We start from the raw sequence: 20,832 nt of genomic DNA on the forward strand, positions 1-20,832 counted from the left end.
ACTTTTAATTTATATAAGCTTTAATCTTTATATTTAAAATAAGTTTTCTAGACAACATACAGCTGAATAGGATTTTTTGGTGCATTCTGACAATCTCTGTTTTTTAATTGCTGCATTTACACCACTGACATTCATATTGTTTATTGATATATTTGGATGAATATCTACCATATTTGTCACTGTTTTCTATTTGTTGATTTTGTACTCTATTCCTACTTTTGGCTTCCACTCTTTTCTTGGCTTTTGTAGTACCAATTTACATTCCCACCAATGGTGCACAAGGGTTCCTTTTTCTCCACAATGTCACCAACACTTTTTATTTCTTGTTTCTTTTGATAAGTCATTCTGACAGATGTGAGGTGATATCTCACTGTGGTTTGGATTTGAATTTCCCTGATGATTAAATGATGTTCAGCACCTTTCATGTGCCTGTTGGCCATCTGTACATCTTCTTTGGAAAAATGTCTGTTTAGGTCCTCTACCCATTTTTAATTTTTTAAAATATTGAATTGAGTTCTTTATATATTTTGGATCTCAATTCCTTATCAGATATATCACTTTTCCCATCAGTAGGTTGCCTTTTCATTTTGTCAATGATTTCCTTCCTTGTGAAAAAGGTGTCAGTTAATGTAGTCCCATTTATTCATTTTTGCTTTTGTTTCCCTTGTCTGAGGAGACATCCAAAAAAATACTGCTAAGATTGATGTCAAGAATTGTAATGCTTATGCTTTCTCCTAGGAGTTTTATGGTTTCAAGTTTTACATTTGAGTCTTCAATCCATTTAATTTTTTAATATGGTGTAATAAAGGGGTGCAGATTTATTCTGTTGTATATAGTTGTACAGTTTTCCTAACACCATTTATTGAAGAGACTGCTTTGCCCCATTATATATTCTTGCCTCTTTTGTTGTAGATTAACTGAGCATGTAAGTGTGGGTTTGTTTCTGATTCTCTACTCTGTTCCATTGATCTATGTGTCTGTTTTGGTGCCAGTACCATACTGTTTTGATTACTATAGTTGAAATCAGGGTGCATGACATCTCCAAACTTTGTTCTTCTACCTCAAGATTGCTTTGGCTATTTGAGGTCTTTTGTGGTTCCATACAAATTTTAGAAATATTTGCTCTAGTTCTGTGAAAAATGCCATTAGTACTTTGATAAGAATTTCACTGAATCTGTAGGTTGCTTTGGGTTGTGTGGACATTTTAACCATATTAATTATTCCAATCCATGAACAGAAGATGATTTTCCATTTATTTGTGAATTCTTCAATTTTTTTTTTATCAGTGTCTTATAGTTTTCAGAGTATAGGTCTGTTACCTACTTGTTAAAATTTATTTCTAGGTTTTTTATTCTTTTTGATGCAAATTGTAAATGGGATTGTTTTCTTCTTTTCTCTTTCTGGTGGTTCATTACTAGTGTATAGAAATACATGAAGGGTGGGAAGGGACAGACTGGGGGTTAGAAATTTGTAGATACACAGGCATATGTAGAATAGATAAACAAAATTATACTGTATAAGCACAGGGAAATATATACAAGATCTTGCAGTAGCTCACAGCAAAAAAAAATTTGACAATGAATATATGTATGTTCATGTATAACTGAAATATTGTGCTCTACACTGGGAATTGACACAACAACCTTCTTTTTATTTTCACTTGCATAGCAAATCTTTTTTCATCCATTAACTTTTAGTCTGTAAAGTTCTTTAGGTTTGAAGTGGGTCTCTTGTAGGCAGCATATAGAAGGGTCTTCTTTTTTATCCATTCAGCCATCTTATTTCTTTGTATTGGGGGATTTAGTCCATTTACATTTCAAGTAATTATTCAAGTGTATGTACTTATTTCCACTTTATTAGCTGTTTCCTGGCAGTTTTTGCAGGTTGTTCATCTCTGCTCCTTTCTTGTTCTTTTTTTATCTCTTCCCTTGTGGTTTGATTGTTTTATTTAGCATTATGTTTAGACCTCTGTCTCATTTTCTTTTTTGTATTTATTAGTTTTTTTTTCTTTGTGATTTCCATGAGGCTCACTTACAACATTGTATGCATATAAGTCTCTCTTAAGTTAATAGTAGCTTAATTTTGAACACATTCCAAAGCTTTACACTTTCATCCCCCTCATGTTTTATATTTTTAATGATATATTTTATATTTTTCTATTTTATAGAGCCCCTAACTCATTATTATATTCTTAATTAATTTTACTGTTTTTGTCTTTTAATCTTTATACTTGCTTTATAGGGGATTGATCCACTACCTTTATTATTTATTTACCTTTCTGGTGAGTTTTTTAGTTTTTATATGTCTTCTTGTATTAATTTGTGCCTTATCTTTTTAGCTTAGAGAATTCCTTTAAACATTTTTTGTAAGGCTGGCTTAGTGGTGATTAACTCCTTTAGCATCTGCTTATTTAGAAAACTCTTAATCTCTCCTTAAATTCTGAACAGTAAATTTACTGAGTAGAGAATTTGTATTGGCAGTTTTTCATTTCAGCACTTTGACTGTCATGTCACTCCCTTCCAGACTGAAAGTTTCTGCTGAAAAATCTGCTGATAGCCTTATGGTGTTTCCTTTGTATGTAATAAGTTGCTTTTTAATTTCTGCTTTAAAGAGTCCCTCTTTATCCTTCACTTTTACCATCTTTTTAAACATTTTTTATTGATTTATAATAATTTTACAATGTGTCAAATTCCAGTGTAGAGCACAATTTTTCAGTTATACATGAACATACATATATTCATTGTCACATTTTTTTCTCTGTGAGTTACCATTTTAATTATAATGTGTCTCAGCTTGTTTCTCTTTGGAGTCATCTCATTTAGAATTACTTGGGCTTCCTGGACCTGGATGTCTGTTTCCTTCTCCAGATTTTGGAAATCTTCAGCCATTATTTCTTCAAATAATTTTTTGATCCTTTCTTTCTCTCTTCTCCTTCTGGGATCCCTATCATGCACATGGTACTCCATTTGATGTCATCCTAGAGGCTCTTTAAGATATCCTCATTTCCTTATTTCATTTTTCATTTTGCTACTCTGTCTGGGTGTTTTCCATGGATTTGCACTGTTCTTCTAGCTCACTGATTTGAACTTCTATTTTATCTATACTGCTTTGAACCCCTCTAGAGTATTTTTCAGCTCAATTATAACTTCTTCTTGGTTTTTGCTTATATTTACTATTTCTTTGTTTAAGCTCTTGCTATGTTCATCCATTCTTCTGAGATCAGTAAGCATCTTTATGACCATTACTTTGAACTCTTTACCAAGTAGACTATTAATCTCCATTTAATAAAGGTCTTTTTCTGGGGATTTGCCTTATTCCCTGGTTTGGAACATGTTCCTCTGTCTCCTCATGTTACCCATCTCATTGTATTTGTCTATATGTATTAGGAAATACAGCTACCTCCTTTACTCTTTCAGGAGTGGTCTTATATATGAGATGTTCCATGTGGCTCAGAAGAGCAAACTCTCCTGGCCACCAAAGCCTGGCACCCTATGGGCATCCTTTGTGTGGACTGTATGTGCACACTGGCTGTGATAGGGCCATGATCACTGCACAAGGTAGCTAGGTTTTAGCTTGTGCTTAGCTGCTGTGTGTGGATGGCAGGGCTGAGGGTACTCCTACATTCTACTCTGGTGGGTTTTAGGGGTTCAGGGTGCTTACCCAACTCAGATGTAGCTCAGCTGCTTCACAGGGAGGACAGGGCTTAGGGCACCAGCCTGGCCCAGTTGAGGCCCAGCTACTGCCTGGGGATGGTAGGGCTCAGGGCACTTGGTCAGTCTGTCTGTGGCTTGGTCACTAGGTGGAAAGGGTGGAGTTTGGGGCATTTGCCCAGCCCAGTCACAACTTGACCTCTGTGCGAAGCGGATAGGTCTTGGGACGCTCACCTCTCCCAGTTGCAGCTCAGTCTCTGAATGGAGTAAGCGGGACTTTGGGAACTCACCTGGTCCTAATGTGGCTTGGATGCTGTGCAGGTTGGGGTGGAGTGCAGAGCATCCCATCCCAATTATGTTGTGGGTGGACAGAGCACACCCTTGGGTGCTAGCGGGATAGAAGACAGGCACCAAAAAAGAGTGCCCCTCAGCTTCATCACCAGCAAATTAGGACGAGATTGAAAAAACAGTGTTCACCAGTGCTTCCATGCCCAGAAGAAGTCCCTGTTGGTTCCTGCCTCTCTGGCACCCATTTAAAAATTAGTAAGTGGGTCCCTCTCACTTATGGTCTAGGTAATTTTCAGTCTGTTGCTTTTGCACTGGATCTCAGGGCGAGCGGATTCGTGCACAAGTCCTTTAAGAACAGGATCTCTGTTCCCTACAGCTCAATGACTCTCTGGCCTTAATCCCTTTTTATTTTCACAATCATTTATTTTGGGAACTCTTCTTTCTGGTACTGGCTCCCAGGGTTGGGGTACCTATTGTGGGGCACAATTTTTTCATTCTTCTAGGAAGAGTCTCATATTTCAAGGATTCCTTCTGATTGAGGAGTCACAGCATCTGGAGTGTAGTCCTAGGAAGGGCTGTGTCTTTACCTCTCACACCCTTCTTGTTGCATCTCTTTCGTCTTCTGTGGAGGCCCTGTTCATCTAGTACTCTGGTCCTTTTCAGAAGAAAATTATTCCATATGTAGCTGTAAATTTGTTGTCCATGGGAGGAGGTGAGTTCAGGGTTTTCTTATGCTGCCGTCTTGAACCCTTTCTCCAGTAAGACTATTTTAAGAGTTCTTTTTTAAAAAAATTCTCCCAAGAGCTAATCTGTCATTCTTCAGCTTCAGCTGCCCTTTCACTTGTAACTTTACAGCAAAACCAACATACATATATTTTCTGAATGTGCAGGGAAAAGAGAATATGAATTTCACCTCTTAAAAGGCAAGAATCAGGGGTTATTGCATTTCAGAAATTATCACATGAATTCATAAGCTTTGGGTCAGGCTATATCTCTGAGAAACAGGAGTTCTTTTTCTTTGGTCGTTCTCTCCACTATAAAATATAACTTAAGACAGTAATTTATGCTCTGCTTAAAATTCCAGTCATGTTGGCAGTGCATAGGACTGAGCAGAAGAGGGCCTTAGGCACCTCACACACCAAAAGCAGGACCATATTATTTTGGTGACAGTTCTTATATGTGGACTACTGCTTAGAGCAAAGGGGATTTAAAAAGAACCCGAAGACTTCATGTGAAATGTATGCATCTGTCTATCAACTTTCATGCCAAGGGAAACTGAACAAGAGAAATAAATCAGTTAATAAGACAAAAATGTCAAGTATAGACAGGTATCAACAGAAATTATAGTCTCTGAAAAAGCAGTGGCAATATAACTGCTCAGATGGCAAGAAAAGGATATGTTTCTGCGGATAAGACTAATAGCATTTTCACATTGATTTCCTTCTGTTTGCATCCTTAAGGTATGTGAAATGTTAAATTGAATCAATGCTTACAGAATAAAAAAATACCTGAAAATAAAACTCAGAAATCCAAGCCTTACCAGTGGGAGACCTTCTTCTGCTCTCAGCTTTTCTATCACTCTGCAGGGCAGCTTTAGGAAATGCTCATCTGCATTTGGCCCTGGATGTGAGGGGAGTATGGTCCATCAGAATCAAATATGAGTTTCCGTAGCTTTTATTATCTTACGCCTTTCAATACTTATGCAATCTTTTCTTCCTGATCTTTTTGGATTTATTGGTTTGGGAGTCAGATTTGTCTCATACATATTGGCCAGGAAAATCCCTGCATCTTTCAATCCCATGAGAGGACCTTGACTTCACTTCTTTCCCAAACAGTGGCTAAGGAGGCTAAATCACAATAATTCCAAATTATTTTACCAAAAAATCCTGAAAGTAGTTTGTCTGCTTTCCCTACCCAAACCTTTTCTCAGTCACCCCTACAGACAAGCTTATATGGGGGTAATTATTCTATAACATTTTAGATTATAATTATGCAGTCATTCATAGAAAACAAACTATGTTTACCAAAGCGGAAAGGGCAGGAAAGGGATAAACCAAGAGTTTGGGATTAACAGATAAACATTACTATATATAAAATAGATAAACAACAAGGACCTACTGTGTAGAACTGGAAACTATATTCAATAACATATAATAGAAAAGAATCTGAAAAAAATGTATGTGTATAACTGAATCGCTTTGCTGTACACCTGAAACTAGCATTGTAAATCAACTACACTTCGATAAAAAGCAAAAACTTAAAAAATTTATGCAGTCATTGAAAATCAAGCTTACATTAACATGGAAAATATTTGTCAAAAATAATAATTGGGAAAAGAATATAAAATATTACACAAAATATTAACTCAACAGTTTAAAATATTTTTTTCTGAAGGATAAGAACTAACCAGATCTTGTTCTCTGTCCTACTCTATATAATTTCCATATTCTTCCCAAGTGAATACAAATTTTCTCATTAAAAATATAATTTAAAATCTCTAGGACTTTGGATATAAAGAAAGAAATCCATTTTAAAGTTGAATTTAAGTATTCAGAGGAAATTGTCAGGGAAACAGATTTCTAATTAGAATGAACAACTGCACTAAAGAAAAAATCCACACCTGAGCTCTCTCCTCTCTCCTCTGACTAAATAGTTCCAACAGCATGAAACATGGGATTGGGAAGAAATGGAAGTCCTGGACAACCACTACTCATGGAGCCACTCACTAACTCACTCTGTGGCCTTAGGCAGTAACACAACAAATATAAATATAACCGATTAGAATTTTCCAAGTGATCTAGCTAAAGAATCACCTATCGGTAAAATATCAGGTGGGGAACATTTATTCTCTGCACTCGTAGACCTGTACCTCTGCTTTCTTTCACTTAAGCACACGAAGGAAAAAGCCAAATCTAAGCAGCTCTAGAGGGAAAAGACCCTCCCCCTCCCCAAGATATGTCTCTCATCATTCCATCATAAATCCCCCTAGAATTAATGAAATTAAGATAGAGACTTATATCTGAGTTGATGATTTGTCCTCTCGTAAAATACACATTCATAAAGGCGTTGTGATGGGTCATGAGTTTTCTTGGACATGAGCCCTGATGCAGTCCAGTAGGGCAAGGTGAGGAAAAAAATTCAAAGTGAAAAAGGATAGAGCTGAGTGGCTAGGTTTGAAAACACAGGGCTCCTTTCACTTTAGGAAAGAAGATGGGACATATGGAGGATGCTGGACCAAAGCAGAGTGGTACTGAGGATTTGAAACCAATCATTGTAGGGAATGAGGTATTAGATGTTGAACAAAGAGTGACCATACTATCAGAGTTCACAGGCGATCAGCCAGACTTGGTCACCTTATCCATTTTAAAGGGTCCACTCAGTTGGAATGAAAGATAATTTAATAAAAAGACTACTTTAGAGATAAGGGTAGAGTTAAGGGAACTGTTCTGAATAAGGTACAGTAAAGAAAAAGAAACATCAGTGATTTAAGCAAAGAAAGTTGATATGAAGAATTGTTAAGTAGTAAAACTGATTACCTACTTAAAGGCGTTAAAACAGGAATCAAGAGGTCTAGTAGTAGAAAATGCAGAAAGCAGCTGCCACCTCTTTAGTGAGAGATAGTGAGCAAGACAGAAATCAAAAGAGGACCTCTGATGTGGACTGAATTGTGTGTCCCAAAATTCATATGCTGAAGCTCCAACACCCAATGTTAATATATTTGAAGATAGGGTTTTTATGGAGGTAATTAAGGTTAAATAAAGTCAAAAGGATAGGGTCCTGATCCAATAGAGTGAGGAGTGTCCATATAAGAAGAGATACCAGAAAGAGCACTCTCTCTCTCTCTCTCTGCATTTGCACTGAAGAAAGCCCATGTGAGGACACAGCAAGAAGGCAGCTGTCTACAACTCAAGGAGAGATGCCTCACCAGACACCAACTCTGCTGGTACCTTGATCTTGGATTTCCCAGGCTCCAGAATTGTGAGAAAATAAATTTCTGTTGTTTAAGCCATCAGTCTATGGTACTTTTTTATAGCAGCCCAAACTGCTTCCCAAGCCTGAGATTCAGACATCTTTGAAGGGCATGCACACAGGAACAAAGAAGGGAAGCCCTTTCCTACTGTTATAGCCATGCAGTATCCTTCTAATGCCCTCTGTTAGCAAAGATTTACATAGAAGCAGCTGGCAAGAGAGAACTGTTTGCAGGGATTAAGGCAATAAATTTATAAGTGACAGAGAGACAAACAAGGCATATTGAGGTACTGTGAGACTAGCAGTGGTGACTCACAGGCTCAAAGGAGAGGTAGAGAAAACAATGTTACTCCCATCTGGTGAATAATGGAGCCTTTACATTCTTCCAGAAATCATAGTGCCAATGCAGGGAAGACATATTCAAATACCTCTCTCCTACAGTCCTTTAGTTTTCCTGCCAGTTCCTCAATTGCCTGAGTTCACGTGGAAGAAGGAGGACAAGACAGCTGGATAGCCCATGTGCATTGTTAGGTGCCCCCCACCACGACCCCAGCATCAGACATTGAGACAAAGATCTGAGTGCAAATAGTTTATGTGAGAGAAGATTACAAAAGAAGGGGAATAGAGAAGAGAGACAATGAAGGAAAGGGAGCCAATAAAGGGTATATTATCAAGCAAATCAAAACTGTGGGCAAACTGGATTTCCAGAGCAACTCTGGAAGACAGTGTAAACCACTGTCCTGATGGTGGAGGAAACATTTAGTCATCAAGTTCCATCAGTCATTAACTGAGGATTAGTCCCAGGAAGCATCAGTTCCTTGACTTTTCTGGCCTGCTGTATGCACAGGCCAAGTGGGTTCTCACAGTCCAATAAATCTCTCCAGACAAAATCATAGGTGCTGGCTATTGTCAGGCCAGTATACATGGAAATGGCAAATGCAAAGATATATGGGAATATGGATGAGACACCGAAAATATCTGCTACAAAGAATGGCAGAGAAGGGTAGAGAATGAATTGGGGGATTAGAAGAGAACAAACAACAAAGTCCATCCCACTTTTTCCCGGAACTTTCCAAGTAACCACAAAAAGAGATGTGGGAAATTATTTCTAGTAACATGGCTGAATGAGCAAACACAGGCCACCCTTTTCCATTCTTCAGCAGTAAATGCATAAAATTCTGGATAAAACTTAACAACCAAAAATGGTACTTAAATACCTAACCAATTTCAACAGAAAAAAAGGAAAATTCCATGTTGTGAGAAATGATGAAGAGAATTGATCTGAGAACTGAGGTTATGAGCATGGGGTGTAGATACAGGTTCTAGAGGTTTAGAGATGAGGCTTGAGTGCCCACTCAAGGGCAAAAGGCATGGGCTGGTGCCTCTGCATGATAGATGTGGGGCCAAGATCCCTGCCAAACACTGCAGCTCTTGATGGCAACCATACCGTGAAAAAAGGCATAAAAAACCCTGCCAGCTTACCTTGGAAGAGGCATGGAAGCTTGTCCTCTGTTCTGAACTCTGAGTAGGAAATAAGCACAAAAATAAAAATTAAACTTTATGCCACATGCAGGTATAGAGTTTTGAGCAAATACTACTAGCATCATGCTGGAACCCCAAGCCGATAAATTTTCATAAAAACTGGTTCCAGAGCTATGAAATGTCCAAAGCCCCCAAATGGAAGAGAAAAATGGTGTTCTGTAGAGATATCTCCTCAATCCAGGGTACATGGAACTCCCAGTGAGAGAGAACACTGAAAATTAGCTCATAATTCAAAGTATACTATAAAACTCATGAAGGAATAATCGATTATGCAGACACATCAAATAGGAGAATTACTATCCCATAAGCTTGATACAAGTAAAACATTTGAAATATTATAAAAGAATATTTTAAATTATGGGATTTTTTTTAAAGAAGGAGGAAGTAAGAAAGAATATAGCCCCATGGTGGGAGGGGAGTCTATTTGGAAAAAAAAATTAATAGAATTTCTAGAAATTAAATATAGCCAGTTAAATAAATATTTAAATGGTTAAGTTAAATAGAAGACAAGATACAGCAGAAGTGAGAATTATTGAACTAGAATTCAGAGCTAGGTATATAGAATATAACACAAAGTTATGAAAGAGGAATTAAGAAAAGCATAAGGAGTATGATGAGAAATTTCAACCCACATCCAACAGGAGTTCCAATATGGTCAAGTAATGAAGTCTGGAAAATTTTTTATATTTAAAAAAGATATGAATATCCAAAATGAAAATGTATAACAAGTCCCAAGCAGAATAAATTTTTAAATCTGCATGTAGACACATGCTAGTGGAACGGCCAAACATTGAAAATAAAGAGAAACTGTTTAAAAGCAACAGAGAGAAAAAACAGGTTACTGTGTCAGATGTACTTGCTCTTCTGCTACACATTCTCTCAGTCATGCCTCTTGAGTCCAGTTGTGGAATCAGTTCTGTGTTGGCTTGAACATATCTGGCATCAACAGCATCTTGCCTCACATTCACATCCTGCATCTATCCTTTCTGCCTTGTTGCTCCTCTCTGATGCTGCAGACAGGAACAGTAGCTCTCTTGTTCCCAACACATATGACGTGCAGAGGAGTTAATACTCCCAGGTGCAGCCGTTGACCAATGGAGGATGGAAGCAATTGAATAAATGCTTATACCCTGCATTCTATGGATGAACAATTCTAAGAGGCATTCTATATGATTTTAAGAGGTCCCAGAGAAACTGAGAATCCATTGTTCACTGGGTTAAATTTAATAACACACTTTTATATTGGATTTTTCTCCTCTCTGTCTCACTTTATCCAGTCTTCACTTCTGCTTCCTGGGATTATGTCCCAAATAAATTGTCTGCATACATTACTTATCTCAGATTCTGCTTTCAGGGAACCCAAGCTAAGAAAATTACCCAAAGACACCAATGAGATTTCCCAAGAGCAAACATCAGGGCCAAAATATAGTGGTAAAATATCTTCAAACTACTGAGGAAAAATCATTATTAACTTTGAATTCCATACCCAGGTAAAGTTTCATTCATGTGTAAGGACAAAAAATAAAGATTTTTTCAGATAACAAAAACTGCAGAGTTTTTACTTATGCACAAGCAACCAATGCATGAACTATTAAAATATATCCTTCAAATAGTAGGAAATAAAACCTGAAAGGGAAGAGTTCAGTGCAAGAGACAAGTGTAAGTGATGATTCAACAAGTGTGTGAACAAATCTGTGTGTGTGTGTATATGTGTCTGTCTAGACACATTATAGTAAAACTGCCAAACACTGAAAATAAAACAAAACAATCATAAAAGCAATAAAGAGCATATATAGACACATATCTATATGATCTACTACTGCATACATACCAAATATATAATGTGTATGTGTGTATATATATATATATATACACACATAGGTATACATAGGCATATTTTGTAATAATAAATAATTTAGTGGGGGGACAGTTAAAAAGCTAGGTAGAACTAAAACACTGGAAAACAGTAAAAGTATGGAAGAAATAGCTCAGAGATAAAGTTTTCTAAAGTTCTTAAATTGTTTAAAATAAAGTTAGAAATATTTATTAATTTTCTACTCTGCCGCATCCAGTATGCATGATAAAAAACTTAATATTAATTATTATAACTATTAATGGAGAGCATAACTTCTCCTTGATTAAAGAAAATAGAATAAATGAGATTATAATGGGATTTATATCCCATTTGTTCATTTACTTTTTTCTCATTGTTTGTGTAAACCTAGACAGGTAGGAAATTAAAAGGGGAACCATTTTTTAGGAAGTGTACATTTAAAATTTATTTCTGAGTTTGCTGAGTTCGTAAGTACTGGCTAGGATGAGTGGAGGTCACACTAGCTATGTCCACTCTTTCCTCTAACAAGGCACAGAAAGTGATATGGTCAGAAACATCAAGATGAACGTAATAAAGCAACCTGGGTTTCTTATTTATTTCCTATAAATGAAATAGGAAGCACCATTTACCATAGACCTTGGATGAGCCAAACTTGCAGAAATGGGAGCTTGGGAGCTGACTGTGTTTCCAAATCTTTCCTTCATTTACCAGCTACAGAAATCAAAATATAGTAAAGTGAAAACCTGTCCATGGAGAGAGCTAGGTACCATTGACAAAATCAGCCCTGCAAAACTTGCTGACCATGAATATTTAGCATCCCATCATACTAGGGATATTAATTATTTGAACATTTGGGTGAAAAATGACTTGAAATTCATATCCTAACCAGGATGTCATACATATTAACAAAGACAAAGTTAGAACTGATTTGAATATTTTGCAGGTTTTTTGCCTTTAAGAAACTTTTGAACAATATGCGTGTATAGGAATGAGAGACAAATAAGAGAACAGACAGAAGTTTTGTTTGGTAAAGAAATTTTTCTCCAGTAGATATATGTACCAGTCTCATTTCAGCAGATTCAATAGTCTTTGAATGATGAGACACATGAAACCATTTTGTTGTACAATGAGATGAATTATTTGGACTTAAGACATGTTTCTTTGCAAAGTTGTTATAAACTAGGTATCACACATCCCATAAAGGGTAATAGATGTGTTTCCTTTGCCAAGCGCATGTTGGAACTGTTTTCTCAATCCTAGGGGGATCAGTGACAAGTTTATTATGGAATCTCAGCAAGGACTCCACACCAGCTGTATTTATGGTCAGTACCCAGCAAGTCCATCCTCTGTGGGCTTTTTCCACCTACACATGTGTACCTTAGTGTTTTGCAACTTTTGGTGGATACTGTGATGGTACCCCTGGCTGTACAGTGTCAAGTTGCATTTAAATCAGAGAGTGAGGTTATCTCACTCACCACAGCAGATCTGCGTCAACTGAATCTTACAAAGCATGTCTTATCTGCCAGAACATAAATCAGTACCAGAACTCCCAAATCTGTTGTTGATTCTCCTCCCTCCCCTGTGGAAAGGAATGCAGCTCAGGAATGCCCTCAGGCAGGAACAGTGCTTTCTCCACACCGTTTGTTGTCTTCATTCTACTTCTAATCCAAATAAAGTCAAAAGCAATAGATAAAAGAATCCCAAGTGGTTGATGCTCCTAGAAGATTGGAAAGAGAAGTGGTGTGGCTTTCAAAGCAGTAACTCACTAGAACTCTCACTCTTTTAGTTTTCTGACAGCCTGGAAAGGATAAGTAGGGTAACCTGGGTATAGCTGAGACGTCTTCCGAGTCCTGGGAAGTAAGAGCCCTGATGGAGTTGGCCACCAGTTATTAAGCTGGAACTAAGGCAAGACTGTTTAGTCAGGAAAGGCAAGCTGCTTGTCTGAGATGGCCAGCTGGCACTGGCCCTTGAGGAGCCCCTGTTCACACTGGGAACAACCCAAAAGTGGCTTTCCCCAGAACAAAGAGGAAGTTTCAAAAAAACAAACAAACAAAAAAAAACCCCAAAAACAAATGCAGACCCATTAGAAATAAAATTGGTGTTTTGTTTTATCAGGACCCCCAGCATTCAGGGACTCCGCCATCAAATAGGCAAATCAGAGTGTCAGATGGTTCTGATCGTGCAACTCAATGTCCGGCATCCGTTTCACTCCTATTCTGCAAGTGGCAAACTCTGGTGGAAAATAATTTAAAAGATTAAGGCAAAAGTCTTTGATGATACTATAGTTTCTAGGACGAATTATAACCCTTATCAAATGGTTGTGAAACCAAGAGGATATGTGATTAAGCACAAATAAATGTGGCACAGGAAGGATGTATGAAGAGTGTCAGACCCAGGCAGTCAACATGAATAAAGCACTGGTCACTGGGAAGTGGGGGCACCCTTGAAGGCAGGAATCTGACTTAGGTAATTGCCTTATGTTTCCTATCCCCAACCACTGGCCTTTGGCCTAAAATGGGCACAAATACATTCTTAATGATTAAAGTGTTAAAGGCGGTAAAATTTGAACTAGACCTTGGAAATTAAAATTTTATCTAAGAGAGAATAGCATTATCATCAGGGGTCTATGAACAAGACAGAACAAATGTTTTAGAAACTCCAAAATGTAAGTACATAAAAGGAATCAAAAAGATGATCTTGTCCAACATATTCATCGACCAGATGGAGAGCCCAAGACTCAGAAAGAGGAAGAGCTTGCCAACGTGACCCAGTCATAAAGGGTTTGGTGTCAATGCTCTTTCCACATCTGAAATAGTCCTTTACTCTCAATAGACATCTCCTTGGGGAATACATGCAAGAAACCCCCAGAAGAACACTGCAGAAGGTCAGTGGGGCTGCAGGGACCTCATCAAGATGAACTCATTTAATGCAATGCTAAGGAAGTAGTCAGGAGCCAGTTTAGGCAGGAACTAAGAGGCAATGCTAAGAGCTTTATGTTTATCCTAAGGTCAATAGGATACCATTAGAGACTTGCAAATGCTAACCACTATATATGAAAATAGATTAAAAAACAAATTTCTTCTGTATAGCACAGGGAACTATATTCAATATCTTGTAATAAGCTTTAATGACAAAGAATATGAAAATGAATATATGTTTATATATGAGTGACTGGGATATTATGCTGTATGCCAGAAATTAACACTTTATACTTCAATTAAACATATATATATATATATATAAAACCATTACAGTGTTAAGAATGGAGAAGACATGATGATGAATTGAAAAAAAGTGAGTCTGGCTGTACTGTGGAGGATGTATGGGAAGCATGATGAGAAGAGATGGAAGAAACCTGGTGAGACAATTGTAGTACACAGGTGAGATACAGGTGAGAGCGAATGGACAGTGATGAGAGTTCAAGGGAAGCAGTCAGGTGGGAAGAGGAAACCAACAGGAGTTGTAAAATCTTCCAATTCTCCTCACCACCCAGGGTTACACCCTCTCGCTTCTCCCTTAAACTTGCTGCTTCTTTGACCTATAACACTCTTCTATCCCCACTTCCTATATTTGCCTTGGTAAACTCAGTTTATCTTTCAGGTCTCAGGATGCTGTTTTTCCCTGGAAAGTCTTCCTTGATGCTCCCCATCTACCCTGGCTGCATGGGTCACATTCTCGACTTACCTAATAGTGTTTCTATTCTCCCTCCTCTAAAGCACTACCCTGGTTTGTTTATAATTGCCTGCTCATCTGTCTGACCCAACCCATGGCTACGCAGTATCCAGAACTTAACAAATATTTGTTGAATTTATGAAATTATGCTGTTGTATTCCACAGTGGTAGGTTAACAAATGAGCAATCAATGTACAAACTGTACATTTCTCTCTTACACAGAGTAAGCTGAGCATAGTTTAACCTTGAACACAAGGTCATCATTATGACTACAGTCAAAAATCAAAGAATCTCAAAAATACCTCAGATATTATGCAGTCTAACTCACTCATTTCTAGGTAGATAAACAGGCCCAGGAAGGTGAAGGGACCATGGTTTCTGGTGAGAGATCTACACTTAACATCTCAGTACCCTGATTCTTAATCCAGTCCTGGCAAAAGCCACATGCAGAGGGCAATAGTCATCATTTTTGAGATGCCTTGAACTCTTTACTCCAGCACCACATGGCCTCAGCTGTAGTATTTTATTTCTGTTCTTGTGCCTGTTTTCATAGCTTTTATGTCTCCTCCCATATTATCAACTCTCATACCCTAATCCCTCAGTACACCCATGTCTAGTAAACCCTCTCCCCACTCCTGTATGTTCAGGAGCCAGGTAACACTTCTAGCCCTCTGAAGCCTCACAGCACTTACAGTGCTCTAATATTATCAATGCTTTACTAGCCTGTCTTCTCCACTCAAGATACAAGATATAAGATCTGCTTTATTCTCCTTTTTCGCATAGTGCCTAGCCCAGGGCCCAGTATATTCATGTGTGCTGAAGAATTACCTAGCTTATTAAGTACCAGATAAAATAAGCCTGAAGGAAAATTATAAACTCATTTGTGGACTTTACCTTGTCAATCTAAGCTGCTTTTCTGATTTACTGATCTTAGTTCTAGTAAGCATATTATTTTGGGGCTTAAGGAATGATTGGTATGTGAGAAGGGACTTGTATCCCCTCTTACAATAATTATAAACTGTTAGGATAGCCGTGGATTTTGGGGACATTTTTGTAGACAGGTGGGGATCCAGAAATGGAAGGAGTTTTAAGAGGCAGATGTTGAAGCACACGTCTCCCAACAATTACACCCTAGGGGGCTTGCAGTAGACAGGAATTATTTGGTATGTCCAGAGTGGAATGCCTCCACTTTTCTGGAGAGCTGTTCCTCCTCAACTACAATTAGGAGACACTAGGCAGGACCAAAAATCACAGTCTGTGGCTACAGACAATTGGTTTGGGGGTGGACACATAACTCAAGCCACAAAAATCAAGGTCTTTCCCCAGGACTTTCAGAAATGGAGCTGTGGAAAGAGATGCGACTCCTCTCTGAAAGCAATGCCTTGCAATGTGATGTTTCCCTCCGTGAGAGCTGGGATGGGCAGTTTAAGAGAACAAAGTAGGGGGGAGGAAATAGCTCATGTGGTAGAAAGCATGCTTAGCATGCACGAGGTCCTGGTTCAATCACCAGGACCTCCTCCAAAAATAGCCCCAGCTCCAAGTCATATAACGCAGTATTTCCTGTACCCACTGCTTGCAAACAGATGGCTACTAAATGCAGAAAACACATGAGATTTAGGGAAACTCATGGAAAACAGATCCCTGATGAGAGAAAAGCCAAGTGTTTAGAGCCCATTCCTCATCTGGGAAATCCGTTGCCATTGAACCAGAAACCCAAATGAATTGTGCACTAGGGGCAATTTTACGGATTAAATCAGAGAACCAAACAAGGCAGAGGATATATCCCTTCCTTCCTGCCCTATTCAAAGTCTCAAGCACAGAGGTTCTTAGGTTAAAACCCTGTGCCGAAACAAACATCGCATCATTCTAGGGAGAAAAGCAGGCTCTAGAAGTGCTTGATTTCAGTTCAGCACAGGCAGCATTTTCTAATAAGTACAGCTTCCCCAGTGGGGGCTGTCCCAAGAGGGTATGAGCCTCCTGCTACAGGAAACAGTCAAGGAGAGATGCCAGGAAAAGGAGGTGTTCTAGGGAAAATATTTGATGCAGGATTAGATACCGACTTTGCCATTTCTTTTGGACTTTGAGAGTTGGTGCTGTTTAACTTCAATCACAAGGGTCCCACAAGTCAGTGGGACAAATCCAAAACAAATGTCACTGTCCAGTGAGTGAGCTGGAGATTTCTCTTCTGGTTTGAACTCTCCCTCTCTGTCCATCTTGGATGGTATGGTTGACAATGGCCCTCTCTTTCTCTGGCTGTGGGAGAGATCTTTCCTCCTCTCGACTGTCAGATGAGGCTCCACTGGGATCAGCATCCCCACTGTCATCTCTATGCAAATCCCCGATTGACCCCCAAATCCAGGAAACCCTACACATCAATTAGCCTTACAGAGACTGGGGTTACCATGGGACAGATTATAAGTCTTTGGCTGGGGACCCACCTTGTGTCTCTAACCTGAAACCTGGTCCTGTTCTGTAAGCAAATGGCACAGCCTCTGCAAATAATGGGTTTCTGTGGTACTGACATGGAGAACCTTGGAAGCTACAGAGACCCCACCCCAGTCACTGGGAGCTGGGCGGAAGGCGTCTTGCAGTCTCAGCCGTGGTACCCATGTGAGTACCCTGGGACAAGCCCCCTACAGCATCTCAGATCCTCCTGCCTGTGGCTATTAACCCTTGAAACGAAACCCTTGAAGAAAATGGAAGGAATTAGCCAGGCAAAGGGAGATCACAGTGTGGATTCCTGGAGGCCTTAGCTGAGCGCTCCAGGCTTTGTGAAGGAATTCAAAGCTCTAAAGTATGCATCAAGGTAAATGCTGAGAATTCATGCTACTCTTCATTTCAATCAATATTTCCTTCTTGATGTTAGGGGTTATATTTAGGACTCAGTTGAGTCTCTGATGTGGCAGGGTTTATAAATGTCAGTGTTTATGGGAATTACATTCTCGCCACCAATGCTGGCCTGATGACACAAACTTACCCGACCCCTTCTCCCCAACACAGGCCTTCAGCTGCTGCTGTGGGTTTTATCTTTACCCCTCAGCTCCACCTCTAGAGAGAATGGAAATGTGACTTCTGTCACATTGTTGGTTTTAAGTTCTAATGTCAATTCCAGCTCAGAAATTTGCAAGCCCTCCTCTGGGAGATCACAATAGAGACTGGGCAGAGGTCAGGGATAAGGATTGAGATGCAGGAAGAAAAGCAGGCTGTTGCTCACTGTATTTGGAATTGCACAGGCCTACCCTAACTAGGACTACAGAATGAGGGAGCATCAACTTCGTGGTCAATAGACTGCATGAGCCCCAGCCATCTCTGTGCTAAAGATTACTCTATCTCTTATATTTTTAACTCAACTCTCTCTGAGCCATTCTCCCTGCTCTGCCTTCCACATTCTCCAGAACAGACCCCCAAGGTTTGTTGGCTCCTCATCCGTACTTTCTGCCCCCACCACTGCCCTTGTTACTCAGGCCCCGGTGAGAACAATGTTTTACTGGGACACATTTAGCCCACATACACATTTAGACCCCACTATGGCTCAGGGTCTCAAGGTTTGATCTGATTTTCTTAGGCTGCTTATGGCTCGTGGAAGCAGAACCCAGACATACCTTGGGATTTACTTGCTCATCCTCCAAATGCTAGCCTCTCTGCACTGCTGTCCATATCAGCACCATAACCAGCAAAAAGCAGAGGTTGGTGTTGTGGTTTGTTTTAGCTCTGCATCCACATGGCCAGAGGCAGCTCCTGCCAGTTCAGCTCAGAAATCTCCAGGCCCAACTGCTCCTAGCCCCTATGGGAGAAGGATCTCCTACCAGGAAGACAGGAAGCAGGATATTTACTTTCCCTGAGGGAAACTGTTATCCCTCCCGACAGGTTAGGACCATACCTCACGGCTGCAGCAGTTCAAAGTCTGGGTAACCAGCTCTTCCCCATGGTCAACTGGCTGTCACCCTTTTACCTTTCCCTATCCAGTCACTCGAGATGCTTCTATCTATCCCATCAAACTAGAGGTGGAATACTGTGTCACCCAGACAAACTGAGCAACGTATGGCTACTATTAACAACAACAATAATAAATATCTATTCACTTAGTATGTCACAGACACTGGCCTATGACACCAACCCTATGGTATGGGCAGTAGGATAGCCATTTTGGGGATGAGAAACGGAGGCACAGGGCCAAGTAAGGTGCCTAAGGTGACGTAAGACCAGGGTGTGAGCCTAGTCAGTCTGACTTCAGAGCCCACCTTCTTAACCACTTTACTAAGCTGCCCCACAATAATCCAGGGTCCTCTTTCAAAACACATTACAAATGAAGGAATTCCACAAAGGAGAAGATGTGGCAAGACTGAAGGAGCCCTCCTATGAGGAACAGGTAGAAGAACCAGGTGTGTTAGATTGAGAGTGAAGACTTGAGTCTGAAGGTGGGATCAAGAAGAGGGTCTGTGAAACATGAGCGACTGAGGAAGAAACCATGTTCTTTTGGGCCCTAAGAGTTAAATAACTAGAATCATTGGGTACGTAAAAGAACTTTTAGTAAGTAAGAATTGTTTTTTAAGAGGTGCTGAGTTTCTCATCACTGGAACTCCATGACCTGGGTGAAATATGGATGAGATGCTTTTATAACAGGGCTGTAGCAGACAGTGCCGCTGTCCCGTCCATGTACGCTCAGCACTCACGTGGCAATGGTAATCCACAGCAAACGTCCAGGATGCCAGCAAAGCAGTCTGGAAGGGACAGGGCGTTAGTGCCTGTACAAGCACCCCCATCCAATGATGAATGGCAATTAGAGGCTAAATCCCCTCACCCCTTAGTGAGATTCACTCTGGGCCACATTTCTCAGAGGTGGCCAGCTGGACTGACCACTAACATAACTGGTATTCACTTCTTTCCCTCCTCCATCTCTAATCCTACAGCTGCTCCCTGAGATTGTCTATCACATGCATCATCTATATTCCAGTCTCAGGAAGAAATCCCCGCTCATGGGAGAATCTAGCCTATGCCAAAAGGTTTGAGTACCAAATGGAGTCTTGTCTGGATGACTTTTATCATCCCTTCCAGTCTGGGGTGTTATGATTGTATTTCATTTTGTTATACTCAATCCTATACAAAAGTGCATCAATTCAATTCAATAATTAGATTCTAAATCTTGTGGAAAGAGAGCTACTAACAGGCGTAATCCGAGGGGCATATTAGAGCTGATCCTGGCTGGGATGAGGTACAGGGCTGGAAATTTTTGAAAGGGGTGAAGAGGCAGCCAACCAGACCACTGCATGAAGTACACTCCAGGACAGAGAGAGCAATAATGGGGAGTGTGGTGCTACAAAGAATAAGCTTTGCTTTCTCCTCCAGCTTGCTGAGGGCCATCTCTGAATTTTGCTGTCCGTCTGGCTGGGTGTATGAAATCAAGAATTAATAAAATAACTTTGATTTCTTTAATAGCTATTATGAAAAACTTTCTAGAGGCATATTGAAAAGTACTTTTTTCTATTACTTTTCCACAAATGTTCTCCAAGGTCAGAATGAACAAATGGCCATAAGAGAAAAGACTGAGAACAAAGACCTTGTTGGCATTTTAGAGGCATGCCAAGTTCAGTTGGAGAAGCCTATATTTAACTTGTTGAATATTAAAACCATTGCTGCTCAGCGGCACAGAGATTTCTCTTTTTGAATATTCTTCCCCAAATTTCCCTCTTGAACCATATTATTATTTCGGTTCAACCTCAATTACACCATCACAATCTTACCATTCATAAATGTATTACCATTCTGAAAAGGTACTTGATAGCATTTTTAAACCATGATATGCAATAATGTATAGTGATTTCTTAAAAGAGAAATTAACCACAAGCTCCACTGGACCAACTCACACATAAATCAAAT

Source organism: Camelus ferus, chromosome 9 (assembly GCF_009834535.1).
Source record: "Camelus ferus isolate YT-003-E chromosome 9, BCGSAC_Cfer_1.0, whole genome shotgun sequence".
Lineage (NCBI taxonomy): Eukaryota > Metazoa > Chordata > Mammalia > Artiodactyla > Camelidae > Camelus > Camelus ferus.